At 40.6% G+C, this 13,894-nt stretch overlaps 1 protein-coding gene across 1 annotated transcript in view; it reads right to left on the bottom strand.

The window, feature by feature from the left end:
- fgfrl1b (fibroblast growth factor receptor like 1b) overlaps positions 1–13,894 on the bottom strand; it is a 42,142-nt gene that overhangs the window by 27,152 nt on the left and 1,096 nt on the right. The window lies entirely within an intron of this gene.

Here is a 13,894-nt window from a genome sequence, read left to right as displayed (position 1 = left end):
GCGTTCTGGTTGCCCCGTGCTGCTAGAACCCTCAAAGCTACACCACAGCTGCTGGAAATCTGCTGAGCAGAAACTGTGACTAAACACAGATTTTTAAAGGATCTGTGGTTATACAGGCAACAAGCTGGTGACCCTGCCACCTGCTTCACTATAAAACTGTAAGCAGAGGTTTAAAAGAATGTAACTGAAACCCGAATTTATAGACTAAACGTGAGAACTGATAGTCATTAAGTTTAAAAATATACTTTAGGCCTAAAAGCTCCTTATACTGCCGAGCCATGAGGTAAAACATTTGCTCGTAAACAGGAAAATGAGCTGCAGGATCCATACAAGGGTTTCTTAGAGGTTTCCTGATTTGATTAACTGTTCCAGAGGTGAACTAGGAGATGCTCAACAGAGAACCTATGAAGGTTCCTGGAGAAAAAGATAAACAAATGTTTTCAAGCAAATCTTATTTGTTGACCTTTGCCCTGAAAGTTCCTAGTTTCTGGTATGATCAACAAGATTCTTTATGAAGTTCTTCAGATAGACATTGGTTTTAGATTATGAAAAGTGAAAATGAGCAAAAACTGTTTCCATAGCAACTATAAGAGATTTCCAAAACCAAATTCTAGTTATGCAGAATTCATTTTTTTACATTTTTGTTCAGGTGTTTTAAATTAAACCACCAAGATTTTAACAGATGGAACATTTGCATGGAAATGAGTTTATACTCCATACTATGCTCGAAGTAGCACCTTAAAAGGTTCTTCTCTGTGTCTTTTAGGCTTTGTCTACACCAATCTGGAAACATTTAAATACGATTCGGTATCAAAACGGCAAGCTTTGAGCTGGAACTTCAACTTCAGGAGGAGGGTCAAATCTGGCAAGTATCTCTCCGACGATCGTTATGCACGAGTTGCCGAATGGTTTCGACATTTTCTTGAGTTGAACTTATTGAAGGTCTTCCTGATCTCTCGTCGTCGCCCAGTGATGTTCTTCCGACCATGAAGCGCTCGAAATCGCTTGAAACACCTTACAGCATCGCCGTATGAAATATGTATGTCATGTCAAACATCCGATGCAGAGTTCTATTTTGCTGTCTATGATGATATTGTGGTAATGCACATGGTCAGAATAGCACTAGTTACCATTAATCTCGAAACGTTTTGATACCACCTCGTATACGGTCATAACATTGCATTTTTTCTTCATGGTTTCATGGAATGTGTCGGCTAAACGCTGGCATGATGCCTCCCACTAATTCCTGTGCAGATAAAACAGAGATAACAGCCTCAGCCAATCAGAAACCACAGCTTAGTAGGTCATCGCAAGGTTGATCTTGTGGCATCATGTGATTTAGTAGCGTCACGCCCCTCCTCATCCTCCTCCTCCTCTTCCTCTGCTTGGCTCCAATGTGGTTGTATACATAGTGGATTGTGTTTATTTTCAGTGATACATCAGTTAGACCAAACACAGCTCATGCCTTTGGAATGTGGCTCCTTTATCTCGGGGTGATAATACAGACAACTGATGCCTGTGATTGTTTGCACTGATGCTCAGGCTATGAATCTCAGCATGGGGTCAAGGCTCAGTAAACATTCAATTCTTCAACTCGGCTGGCACACTGAGCTCCTGGGTTCTGCCTACTCATCTCTGCATGTTTGGTTCTGAGGACTTTACTTAGATCTACCATTGGTGACAAGTAAACTTTAACAACTTGCCCTAGCGCAACACTTATCGCAAATGGGACTTGAATTTCCAAAATGCACTAAAGAAATCAGATCAGAATCAGAAAACCTGTTCAATGGTCAATACTCCTGACCTCATGACCACGATGAGAAACCTAAGTTCCAATTACAAAAGCCTCATTCTTTGGTTACTTCATTTTTGCTTAAAGGGCTCCATGTTGGATTTTGAAACACATTCAGAGAACCCTTGAGGAACTTTTATTGAACAGTGCAGTTCTTTGCAAACTGAGACACCAGGCTGAAGATGCAGTCGTGATGGATCTCAGTTTGACAACTGGAGCAATGAAAAAAGAAAGCTCTGGAGATCTCCTTTCATCACCAGCTGCTTTCAAACTTAAACTTAAAACTCTTAAACTGAGGGAGTGTGTGCATTTTATTTAAGGAGTGTGAGTGTGTGTGTGTGTGTGTGTGTGTGTGTGTGTGTGTGTGTGTGTGTGTGTGTGTGTGTGTGTGTGTGCTGGACTGAAGCGGTGTGTGTTTCTGGTCGACTAAAGCAGTGTGTGTGTGTGTGTGTGTGTGTGTGTGTGTGTGTGTGTGTGTGTGTGTGTGTGTGTGTGTGTGTGTGCTAAACTGTAGGCATGTCAGTGTGCTGAACTAAAGGAGTGTGTGTATGTGCTGGATTGAGAGAGTGTTAGTGCATTAGACTGAAGGAGTGTGTGTGTTGAACTGAGGGAGTGTGTGTGCTAGACTGAAGAAGTGTGTATATGTGTGTGTGTGTGTGTGTGTGTGTGTGTGTGTGTGTGTGTGTGTGTGTGTGCGCGCGTGTGTGTCGACTGAAGTGCTAGAATTCAAGAAGTGTGAGTGCTGGTCTGAAGGAGCATGAGTTTGCTGTGGCGTGTGTATGTGTGTATTAGTGTGTGTTGGCATGATGGAGTATATATATTAACTGAAATAGTGTGTTTGTGTTTGTGTTTGTGTGTGTGTGTGTGTGTGTGTGTGTGTGTGTGTGTGTGTGTGTGAGTGCATGCTGGACCAAATGGCGTTTCTCTGACTGGCTCAGCTTTGTTACTACTCAGCATTTTAGACCTGCTGCTGTGAAACACTTAACCTGTGACTCACTCCAGCTCATGATAGCACCCTATATACCTTCCTCCTGTAGACCACCAGGGGTTGGACCACAGGGAAAAGTGGTAAGTGCCAACCTGGTCTCATAAAGCACCCACCGCCTGGCAGGGGCACGAGGCAATTCTGGCTAAACCGGAGCTCCAGCCGAGTAACGAGCACCTGTTTATTAAGAGCATTATTCACGCGAAAGAAAAAACCTGCACCAGGGGCAATCACACGCAATCATTTTCTGGCCTGATTTGCCCCTTTTGTGTGCCCTATCTGCCTCTGTAATCATCTGATTCACTTTATATCTCCGTCCTTTTGTGTCTCAGCTGAATGTTGGTCTCCCAAACCATTTCTTCAGTTATGTCTTTGCCTGTCACAGCAAGACTCAGCAAAGCTGAAAAAGACAAGACCGTCCTCTTTTCAGGCTCTAAACATTTTTTTTCTCCAAGGCTTTTAGATTCCACGCTCCTCTCTAAAGCGGTGACCCTAAAGCCCATCGCCAGCGACCCATGAAAAAAAAAACAGACCCAAGCTGCACTTAGCGAAATTTGAAAAAAAGCTGTTTTTCTGTTGAGCTCGACAATTTCAGGGCTTTGAAAAAACATGTCGGTTGAACAAATACACATGCCGGCGATGTTCAGAAGCATTGTGGTGGCAAAATCGCGTCTTTCAGAAGCTGACGTCGCAAGCGGCGGAGGCTGGTCGGCTTGGACAGCTGTAATCCTTGCGCTGAATTGCTAAGTAATCCCACCTGTAAAAGGCAAGACAAAAGGAGAGCTGCAGGAGCAGCCCTGAGAGCTTCCCACACCCACAGCAGTGATCCAGGAGAACATCGCTCCAACAGGCTAGAAAAAAAAAAATGCAGGAATAGTGGCAATCTTTTTTCTTTTTCTTTCTTTCTTTCTTTCTTTCTTTCTTTCTTTCTTTCTTTCTTTCTTTCTTTCTTTCTTTCTTTTTTTTTTTTTTTACAACACATTACCCCACTTTCACCTGTGCAAACACTCCATCCGACCACAAGCAACAAGCGCTCGAGCGGATCACACTCTCGTGACGAGATACCGCTGAACTCCCGGAGCTATTCATGCTCTCAAACATTAAACTGATAAAAAGGAAAGGGAGGAAGAGAAAAAAAAATAGTTCAAAGGCTCGGCACTCTGCTTTATGTTTTAATGCCTCCTTCATAAATACCGACGCGTCTCAAATAGCTGTGAGTGTCGGAGTGATGCCGCACAAGAGCGAACGCAGCTCATTAAAGTGCCTTGTTTACCCGAGGTACTGCAGGATGAAATACAGCGGCCCGGGCTTTTGATAAAGTGAGCTGTTTCAGGAAAATCGCTACTACAAAGGCGAGCCAGGGCCCATCAAACACCACGAGAGAGAGAGAGAGAGAGAGAGAGAGAGAGAGAGAGAGAGAGAGAGAGAGAGAGTGATGCTTCTTATCTGTTGTGAAAAATATCTGAGGAGGAAAAGTGTCCAAGGCCCTTAAGATTAAACGTGAAGTTCAAACTTGCATATAACTGTCTATCTATCTATCTATCTATCTATCTATCTATCTATCTATCTATCTATCTATCTATCTATCTATCTATCTATCTATCTATCTATCTATCTATCTATGTAGTATGTGTGTTTTGTGTGTGTTTGAAGCTAAATAGCTAGATAGCTAGATAGCTAGATAGATAGATATATAGATAGATAGATAGATAGATAGATAGATAGATAGATAGATAGATAGATAGATAGATAGATAGATAGATAGACAGACATAAACACACACACAAACACACATGTATGTGTTTGCGTACATACCGCACATCCATCCATACATAAATACATATACAAATACACACACGTGTGTGTGTGTGTGTGTGTGTGTGTGTGTGTGTGTGTGTGTGTGTGTGTGTGCAATCTCAAAATACATGTTTCTGCTTAATACACAACATGTTCGAATTTAATAATTGCACAGTTTCACTTATTTAAGAGTGTTGGTTAACTACCTCAGCATTTACAGCTCCAGAGGACACACACACACACACACACACACACACACACACACACACACACACACACCCACACACAAAACAACACAAAAAATCTGCCAAACTAAAGGTTTTTAATTTGTTTTGTTGTTCTTTTTTTTTTTTATGTAAAAAGGTGCTTTTTTTTTCAACGCTCCTTTTTGACACATGCCAGCCCGTTCTGAAAGCCTGTTAATAGTGATCTCGCCTCAAGCAACGTTTTTAATTAGTTCGAGCACAGAGCCAAGAAGCATGCAGCAAGCACATGCACGCGCCGACACACACACACACACACACGCACACGCGGAGACGCACATCAGAGGCCGGGGGTTTTGACAAGTTTTACAAGCGTGAAATGATGTTCCTAATGAAATCCAAGCGTCACATGGAACTGACAATACAGGAATATAATGAGGAGTAAGAAGCACCCGAGGGACTCGAGGGCTAAATAAACACCTTTTCACATTGACGCATGCAGCACAAAGAAACCCAGACAGGAAAGAACTTTTTTTTGTGCCCTGGGGCTCAGCCTGATCAACCGGAGAACATTATTAGCAGTACAATACACTAAAACCCAGAGCGCACCAAAAAACAAGAACAATATTAATTATTATTAGCAGTTCCTCAGGGTTCTCCGGTTTCCTCCCAGCAACATCACTGTAGGTGGATTGATTATTTTAACTATATATATATATATTTTTTAATAAGCAGAAATATGCTTGTGCATGAAGCCCTGCAATGAGGACCAGCAAATGGAAAGACTGCAAATGTACAGTATCGTAAATTATTTTCTTTGTATAACACAATTATAAATGCACAACGAAATCATGAGTGATCTAACGCACTTGTGATCTACAAACATAAATGCGATGCATGGATATTTTTGTGTTTCACAAATAAATATGTGGTTTACAACCATTTTTCAGACTGCAAACCTCATTGGCTTAATTGTTTGTTTGACGAGTCCGCCTACGTTTATTTTTGGATTTATACACCTTCATTTGTCTGCAACAAGACCAGCTTTCATTAACGCCTACTCACTCCTTCCACCCACAACAGGTAGCCAAAATTAAGTGCACCCCTGACCATTATACCTACACGTGGTTGCTCCTCAAACAGCCACAGTACGGGAAGCACACAATTCTATAGAATGTCTTTGTAAGCTGGGATATTACAGGCCCGAACGCGGTTGCAGCATGCATTAGCATGCTCACACACAATGCACCTGTACACAAAGTGAACTCCATGAAGACATGGTTGGAGTGGAAGAACTCGAGCGTCCTGCACCAAGCCCTGTCCTCCTCAACCCTAATGATGAACCCCATAGGGCTGGAGCCTCCTTATCCAATATTAGTATAGGATCTCATAAATGCTCTTGGAGATGAATAATCACAAATCTGCACAGCCAAACATTAAAATCTAGTAGAAATTCTTCCTAGGAGAGCGGATCTGTGGGGCTAAAGCTGACGGTCAGTCGTCGTTGTTTATTCTGTGTTTTCTGCATCGTTGGTTCCAGTCGTGTTTTGTTTGGCCGATTCTACACTCTAAAACGCTTCTCGTGTATACGAGAATTCTGATTGGATATTTAGATTAGTGAATGAGCACACAGGAAGAAAAAAAAAACAGAAATTACGAAAGCAAAGAGGGGACACAAAAACTTGTTGACATTCTTGCCACTTGTCTTTTCACCTCCTTTGACCAGAGGATTATTTTAATAATGCCATGCTGTTGTGGAACCAAGACGTTGAAGACCATGATGCAGACGAGGCCGCCACTCTAGGACATAGTTCTAACTCTTACGATTTCCTTGTTTGGATGCTGATTACAGAATACTGCCACCTACTGGAATGGGAAAGTTATGTTCTCTCACGCAAGTGCCAAACATATATGCTAGCTGGCTGATGCTACAGTCAGTTAAGTGTGTTCTAGTGCCAAGATGTGAGGTGATGAAAAATCAGCTCTCCTCAGAGCTAATTCTTTGGTGTCAGATTTGTGTGTCTCTACCTTAATGGGTGTAGAATGGGCATATATAGGTGTCATAGTCGGGTGTCCACAGTTTACTTCTAAGTATGTCCTGTTTGCAAATGAACTGCAGTAAATGTTTTAAATAGGTGACAGAGGAAGATGTTCCCATACTGCCATGATTTGGTCTCCATAACCCCTGTCATTAATGGATAAACTGGACTTTCTGATGTACGACTGTTGCAAAAGTTGCATTTTTCTTTTCTAATTAACTTGAAAAGAAACTTTAATACAATCAAACAATAGGGTTTCATTCAGATTTATTTTATCTTGTCCATCCCAGAATGTCCACAGTATGGACAAACTATAAAAAAAACCATGTCAAATTACTGACGGTGGTTTTGTGCAGCTATAAACTTCCATGTTTTTTCCATATTGGATGAAGTCTCCAGTCTAAGTGCTTTATAGAAATCTGTAACTACAAGTAACATTACCATCCAAGAGTGAAACAGTGAGCGTTATAACCTGTGATGACTCGAATGAACTTCTTCTGCAGACGCTCCCCAACACCTTGTGTATAAATGGATAAAAAGTTTGCCAGGTTTTAAAACAAAACCTCCAATCATGCATCACTATAATGTTAAATTAATGATTTCTTTTCTGTAATAGGAAAACTGTGTCATGTGACATCATATCCCATTTACTTGTTATCATTTCAAGTCAAACATGTCACACATCGAACCGTTTAGCCAGGCCTGAGCTCTCCAATATGCACACACTAATAAAGCATTAAAGCCTATTAGGGAAAACGCATATTATATAATTGTAATTCCTTCAACTCGGGCAAACACAGCTAATTAAATTTCCCGAAAGCTGGACTGTTATTCCTTTAGATCACAGAGGCCGCATTGCTCCAGCCGAGCTGCTCCATTATCACCGGTGTGATAAGAGACAGCGCCTGCAGAGAGCCGTTATCTGCTGTAATGAAGCGGAGGAGGCAGTGGAGAAGACCAACGGACCACAGCGCTTCTGCTCAACTCCCTGCTGTTAATCAAAGCTACATGATTTCGAGAAAACTATTGGGGCACCTAACGTTTCCAGCCGGGATGTGGTTCTTCTCCAAACTGTAAGCACAACTGTGTTTATATGGATGTGTTGCATGTTCACGTTACTTAAACTAGGAGACCCAAACCTGTTCAAGCAAGACAATGCTTCTGTCCACAAAGATATGCTTTCCATGAACTTGAGTGGACGATCTCCAGCTTTAGAGCTCTGACCTCAACCCTATTTAACACCTTTGGGTGAATTGGAACATTAAATGCACTAGTGATCTTTCATTCGTGAACAATTCGTTCGTCTTGAATGAGTCTTTAATGTGACTCAGAAGAACGAGTCGTCTCAAAGAGTGATTCGTTAATTTCTATTCGAATCTCTGTAGGTTGTGTATAGGAATTTTAGCCGGAGTCGTTTGTTTTTTGGTCACGTGACTCCCATCAACGCTATGCAGTTATATAGACATACATTATATACATTATTGGAACTATAGTCAGAGTTGGTGTATGTAGCTGTGTTGGAATCAAGAATCACGTTACTAGACTGCATCCCAGGGCTCCTCGCCTCACCCTACATCAGTACCTGACTTTACTTGACAGTACTAACACCCTTGTGGATGAATTAATCTCCACAAATCTCCACAAAATCTAGTAGAACATCTTCCTAGAAGAGTGAAGCTTCTTATAAGAGCAAACGGGAGCTCAGTGTGGAATAGGATGTTGAAAATTACACATACGCATTATTACATTCCTGGAAATAAAGCTTTATCTTCTATACAATTGACAACCTTGAGATAAAAAAAAAAAAAAAAAAAAACAGAGAGCCATGTTCACTGCAATCTGGACCTGATCTGCCTTCGCCTGTCGTCTTTCTTGATCAATCCGTCACTGACATTTTCTCATTTTCTCACGTCTGATATTTTTTTACGGCGGAAAGTGACATGCCTTTGATGTGTGCGCCTTTTATAAACATATGGAAACAAGCGTGACTGGGTTGAAAACACGTTGATTTTGTTAGAACTCAACATCAAGCCGCACATGATAAAATATGTAAATCCGGCTTTCTCGGCTTTCCAGGCTTAAATAGTGCTAGGACACGTGTGTGGGTGTTCGTGTGGATGCCGACACTCCCAGAGGCTGAGCTCGGGGCTGCGAGGACCTTTATGTTTTCCAGACGAGAAAACTCAAAAGGAAAGAGCAGGAACCGGGGAAGAAGGAGGAGAAGAAACAGGAAATAGCAAGGTTAGCAAGAAGGGAAAACATTCCTCAGGACTGTACAGGGACTTTCTTTAGTGTTGCCTGGCATGTGGGAGCATGTGTGTGTGTGTGTGTGTGTGTGTGTGTGTGTGTAAAAGAGACACTCTAGACACATAAAGTTTAATGACACTCCGAATGAGTGTGGATCCAGAGAACTCTGGGCATTTCCCCGAGATTTTTATTTTTTTTCTTCAAGTAAAAGAATTATGTCACGCTAATTTACTCGTAATTTCTCAAATGACTCACTGCGAGCACTCGAAGCTCCTGAAGCTCTTGCCTCAAGTCATATGTAATATATCATGAAAATAAAACCCAAACAAACCTGACTATAATGACCTGACAATAATCCCAGACCTACAAACTTTTAACTTCATTACACACTGACATAACCGCCTTTAATAGAGGGAGAAAAAGCCGACCCAGACGTGATATAAAAGCTTCTGTGATCATTATTTAAATTATAACGAACTACTAAACGTTTCCTCTATTATCGTTTACTGAGTAATTGCCCAGGATTCATTAGGACTTAATAGTGGGTGTCAATGTACTTGTGCATTACTCATTTGTTCCTCTATAATCCTCGCCTGGTAGTGATGGGAAGATTGGATCATTTTGGTTCTTTGAATCCCGTTCATCAAAACAAATAATTTTTTGAGTCATTTAGTTTCTTAGTTTCAGATTTCCCCAACATGTCAACATACACCAACCTTGACTATAGTTCCAATCATTTATATATGCATAGCGTATATGGGAGTCACATGAAAAAAAAAAAAAACGACTCATGAGATAAACGACTCCATTTTTTCCTGTACATAACCTATGGAGATTTAGCGATGCTTTGCTTGTGCACGTCCAGTGGAAAATGAACAAATCACTCTTTGAGGCGACTCTGAATCGCATTAAAGACTTCATGACCCAAAGAATAACACAACGTGCTGAATCGTGTCATTCTTCTGCAACATCTCTGAATGATTCGAATGTTTCTATATAAATGAGATATTTATCAGTTTATTGTTGCATTTAAATGTTGTGGAAGGAGTTACAGCCTTGTACATTATAGCAGCTATAAACATCCCTTCCCTCATCTGCCCATTCTTCTTTTTTTTTTTTCTCATTTGACTGCAATACAAGAACACAACTTCCTTTTGTCCTGAGAAACCAGTAGGCAAATAATTTTTTTAACAAAATCTCTGTCCTGCATTGGAAGCTTTACTTGTGACACTGGAGATGCCGTCCACGTGAAAACGGCTTAACGTGGCATAATGTGATGATGTTTTTAAAAGAACACACTCAGTGAACACGTTAATAATAAAGTATACTATTTACGCATTTCCAGCCATGTTACGTTTCCGTCTTAACGGTTTTTAAGGTAATTAACATAATTAAACACGTTCCGTTCGTATTTTGGACTTACGTGCACGTCTGTACATAGTATTCTCTATTATTAACGTGTTTACTGAGGTTAGTCTTTTGAAAATGCTGTCTTTTTGCATTTAGCCAATTCACGTTAAGATATTTTAGAATTTCATAGAAAATTTGCTATAATAATAATAATAATAATAATAATAATAATAATAATAATAATAATAATAATAATATTTTTTGACATTTTATTTATAGGTGCCTTTTTAACACTCAGTAATAAACAACATATAAAAACATTGTTTGTAAAAGTTATTAGCTGTATACAACAATTACAAAGACCTAATACGAGTTTGACTCTGACTATGTAACCTCGGCCAATGAAATTTAGGAAGCGTTTGCAATCTTAAAAAAAAGTGAGACTTAAGTCTAGATTTAAAAACAGACAGGGGAGTCAGTGGCAAAAGAAGGAAAAAATACGTTAAATCTAAAAATGAGCTACACCTTCCGACCAATCAGATTCTGTTAAAATGAAAATTTAAATTTTCCTGTGCTCTTATTCCTTTTGACATATTACGACCACTCTAGAGCCAGTTATTACCATGCTTTTCCCCACCGCTCTGTTTCTCCCTGCTCCTTATTTACCACCAGTCACCCTCATCCAGACCCAACAGCCCCCTGATTGCACTCAAAGCGCTCGCTCGGCTCCGTGGCATTCCGCCCGAGACTGTGGGTTGGGAAAAGCAAAAGAGGAATCCAAGCATAACAAAGACTGTGTATCTATCCCTTCTTTGACTTAATGTGCCCCACACACACATACACACACACTCAGGTGGGAGTGAGCAGGTCAGCAGATAAAGGAGTAAACATGGAGGACAATACGATGTTTACTCCTACAAATTCCGATCAGTTTGAGTGAGCGGAAATACCTCACAGCACAAACAGCGTTTACGTAAACCATCAGGGAGGGTGTGAGCTCGGGGGGGGAAACTCAGCTAGTCATCAGGTCAAAACCTCCTGCTGTTAAATGCACAATAATGTGTGCTTTCTGAACACTATGATGCACATTGACTCCCCATTTGCTCTTATAATGACCTCCACTCTTATGGGAAGATGTTCCACTAGATTTTGTGGAGATTTGTGTGAGATTCATTCAGCTACACGGATGTGAGCACTGATAGAGGTGAGGTGAGAAGGTCTGGGTTTTTAGTGTTTATATTCATTGTTTAATAGGGATTGAGCTACAAAATCCAAAGACGTCCTGTACAATTGCCTCGAACTTTATGGTATCAGTTTTGGAAAGAAACACATTTGGCTGTAATAATTTTATTCTATTAAAAGCACGGATTCAGGGTGAAGTCTGAACTGTAGCGCTGACTGTAGTCTCAGCTCAAATCTCAGTATTTATAATATATTTATAAATCTTATTATTCCAAACAGACAGACTTTCTGCCTTAATGAGTATCTCAGTGGTTCAGGCTATTGGTTACTCATCGAAAGGTTTTGGGTTCAAGCCTCGGTATTGCAAAGCTGCCACTCTTGGGGCCCTTAAGCAAGGCCCTCAACCCTCTGTACTCCAGAGATGCTGTATCTGCGCTCTGATCCTAACATCACTGGGATATGTAAAGAAATATTGCTGTATAGTACAAGTGGCAAGTATAAAGAACCTTTAGATAGCAAGCTGAATATTTGTACTTCTGAGAAAAAAAAGAAATGGAAAGACTCTTTATAGCTGCTATAATCAAGGCAACTATATACATGTATACATCAGTGGATTAAAGTTCTAATTGTATTCCATACACACTGTAAAATAGAAATAGAAGGGGGTACAAACTTTTGCACTCCGACCAATAGACATCAAGACTCATGATCTAATAAAAAACATTTTTAGAATGATCTCAGTGCATCCACGATAGCGTTTGGTTAAGTCCCTGATGATTCAATTCAATTCAATATAAAGATAAAGAGATTCTAAAGTGAGAATGTTGAGGTTTAGTGCATACAAACGTTTTTCTTTACAAGTTTATGAGTGAGCCAGTGGTAACTGTGTCAAGAAAGAAGATATGAGAAGAACCAGACTCTGTCTCATCCTCAACACAGAATATCCATTTATTATACTTTTAGAAATGACCCTCAGACTGACCTCGATACTTTAATCTATAATTTTTTATCCATTAATTGTTGCAGTCTTGTAAAACGCGCTGCTCATGGTGATTGAGATCGCTGTGAATTAAAGCAGCAGCGATGTTATGAGAACGTTCAGAAGAGTAAATTTACATGCCGGCGTTCCCTTTTATCTGCCATTGTTTTATTTTCACAAAGAGACCATAAAGCGGCCCTCGGGCTCCCAGCGGGGGGACGGAAGACAGCGGGATAAAGTGAGACGTTCCCATCCATTGTGTCCATACAACATCCTATGTGTGTCCTTGTCCAGGGAGGCTCCCTGCCAGCAGGTGTCAGCGTCCCTACACTCTGATTTATCACAACTTAGCAGGAGCAACAAACCAGCACATGGCAAAAACAACCAGCTTCAGGACGAGGGGCTGGGAGTGGGACGGCTCCACAAGGCCCGAGTGAGTGTGTGTGTGTGTGTGTGTGTGTGTGTGTGTGTGTGTGTGTGTGTGTAAATTCAGTGTATATGTAAGCACACTTCCTGACTTACTGGAGCGCTTTGCATGAAAGCACTTTTCAAACCAACAACTGAGTGCAAATGTTTGTGCACCCTTAAGTCCATTTGGACTGTACTGGGTTTTATTGATTATTTCTATCATTCATTCAAAATGAAGCAAATTCGTCCATGCTGAGACAATAAGAGCGAAAAAACAACAGTTATATCAGATTTGAGCTATATTGACTAGATATTAGTATAAACCCTTGTGCACAAAGCCAGATCCATGAAGATCTGCATTCCATGGTTTGGACAAGAAGATCTTCTCAATATACTGGAACTTTTAACTGCACCATAGGCCTCCTCACCTCACCTACTCATCAGTACCTCACTTTCCTACGCTGAATGAAACTCAAAGAATCTTCACAAGCACACTCTGAAATCTAGGGGAACATCTTCCCAGAAGAGTGGGGGTTATTATATGAGCAAATGGGAACAAAATATAGAAAGAGATGTTCAGAAATCAGACATAGTTTAAAATCAGGTGTCCACAAAATGTTATCCATGGGATGTGAGGAAGTCCTGCTTTACCTGAATCCAGATATTTCAATGATTAATTTGAATGATTAAAAACAGTGTAGTGTTTCATCAGGACATGAACCTTTGGCTCTCAGCATGAAACAGAGTTTAATAAATAGCGTTAAACGGATCTCTGTACCCGAGTCTCGCTGAGCGCTGTTGAACATTTTCGGTGCTAATTCGACACAGCAGGAGATCATTTAAGGTCATAAGCAGGAAAGCGTTTTGAACTGAATAAACTTTTATGATGTAAATTATATGCAAAAGTTTTTG

This window comes from Silurus aristotelis, assembly GCF_946808225.1.
Source record: "Silurus aristotelis genome assembly, chromosome: 14".
In the NCBI taxonomy this organism is placed as follows: Eukaryota; Metazoa; Chordata; class Actinopteri; order Siluriformes; family Siluridae; genus Silurus; species Silurus aristotelis.
The sequence above is the reverse complement of the archived record's forward strand: the minus strand, read 5'-3'. Positions and strand labels throughout refer to the sequence as shown.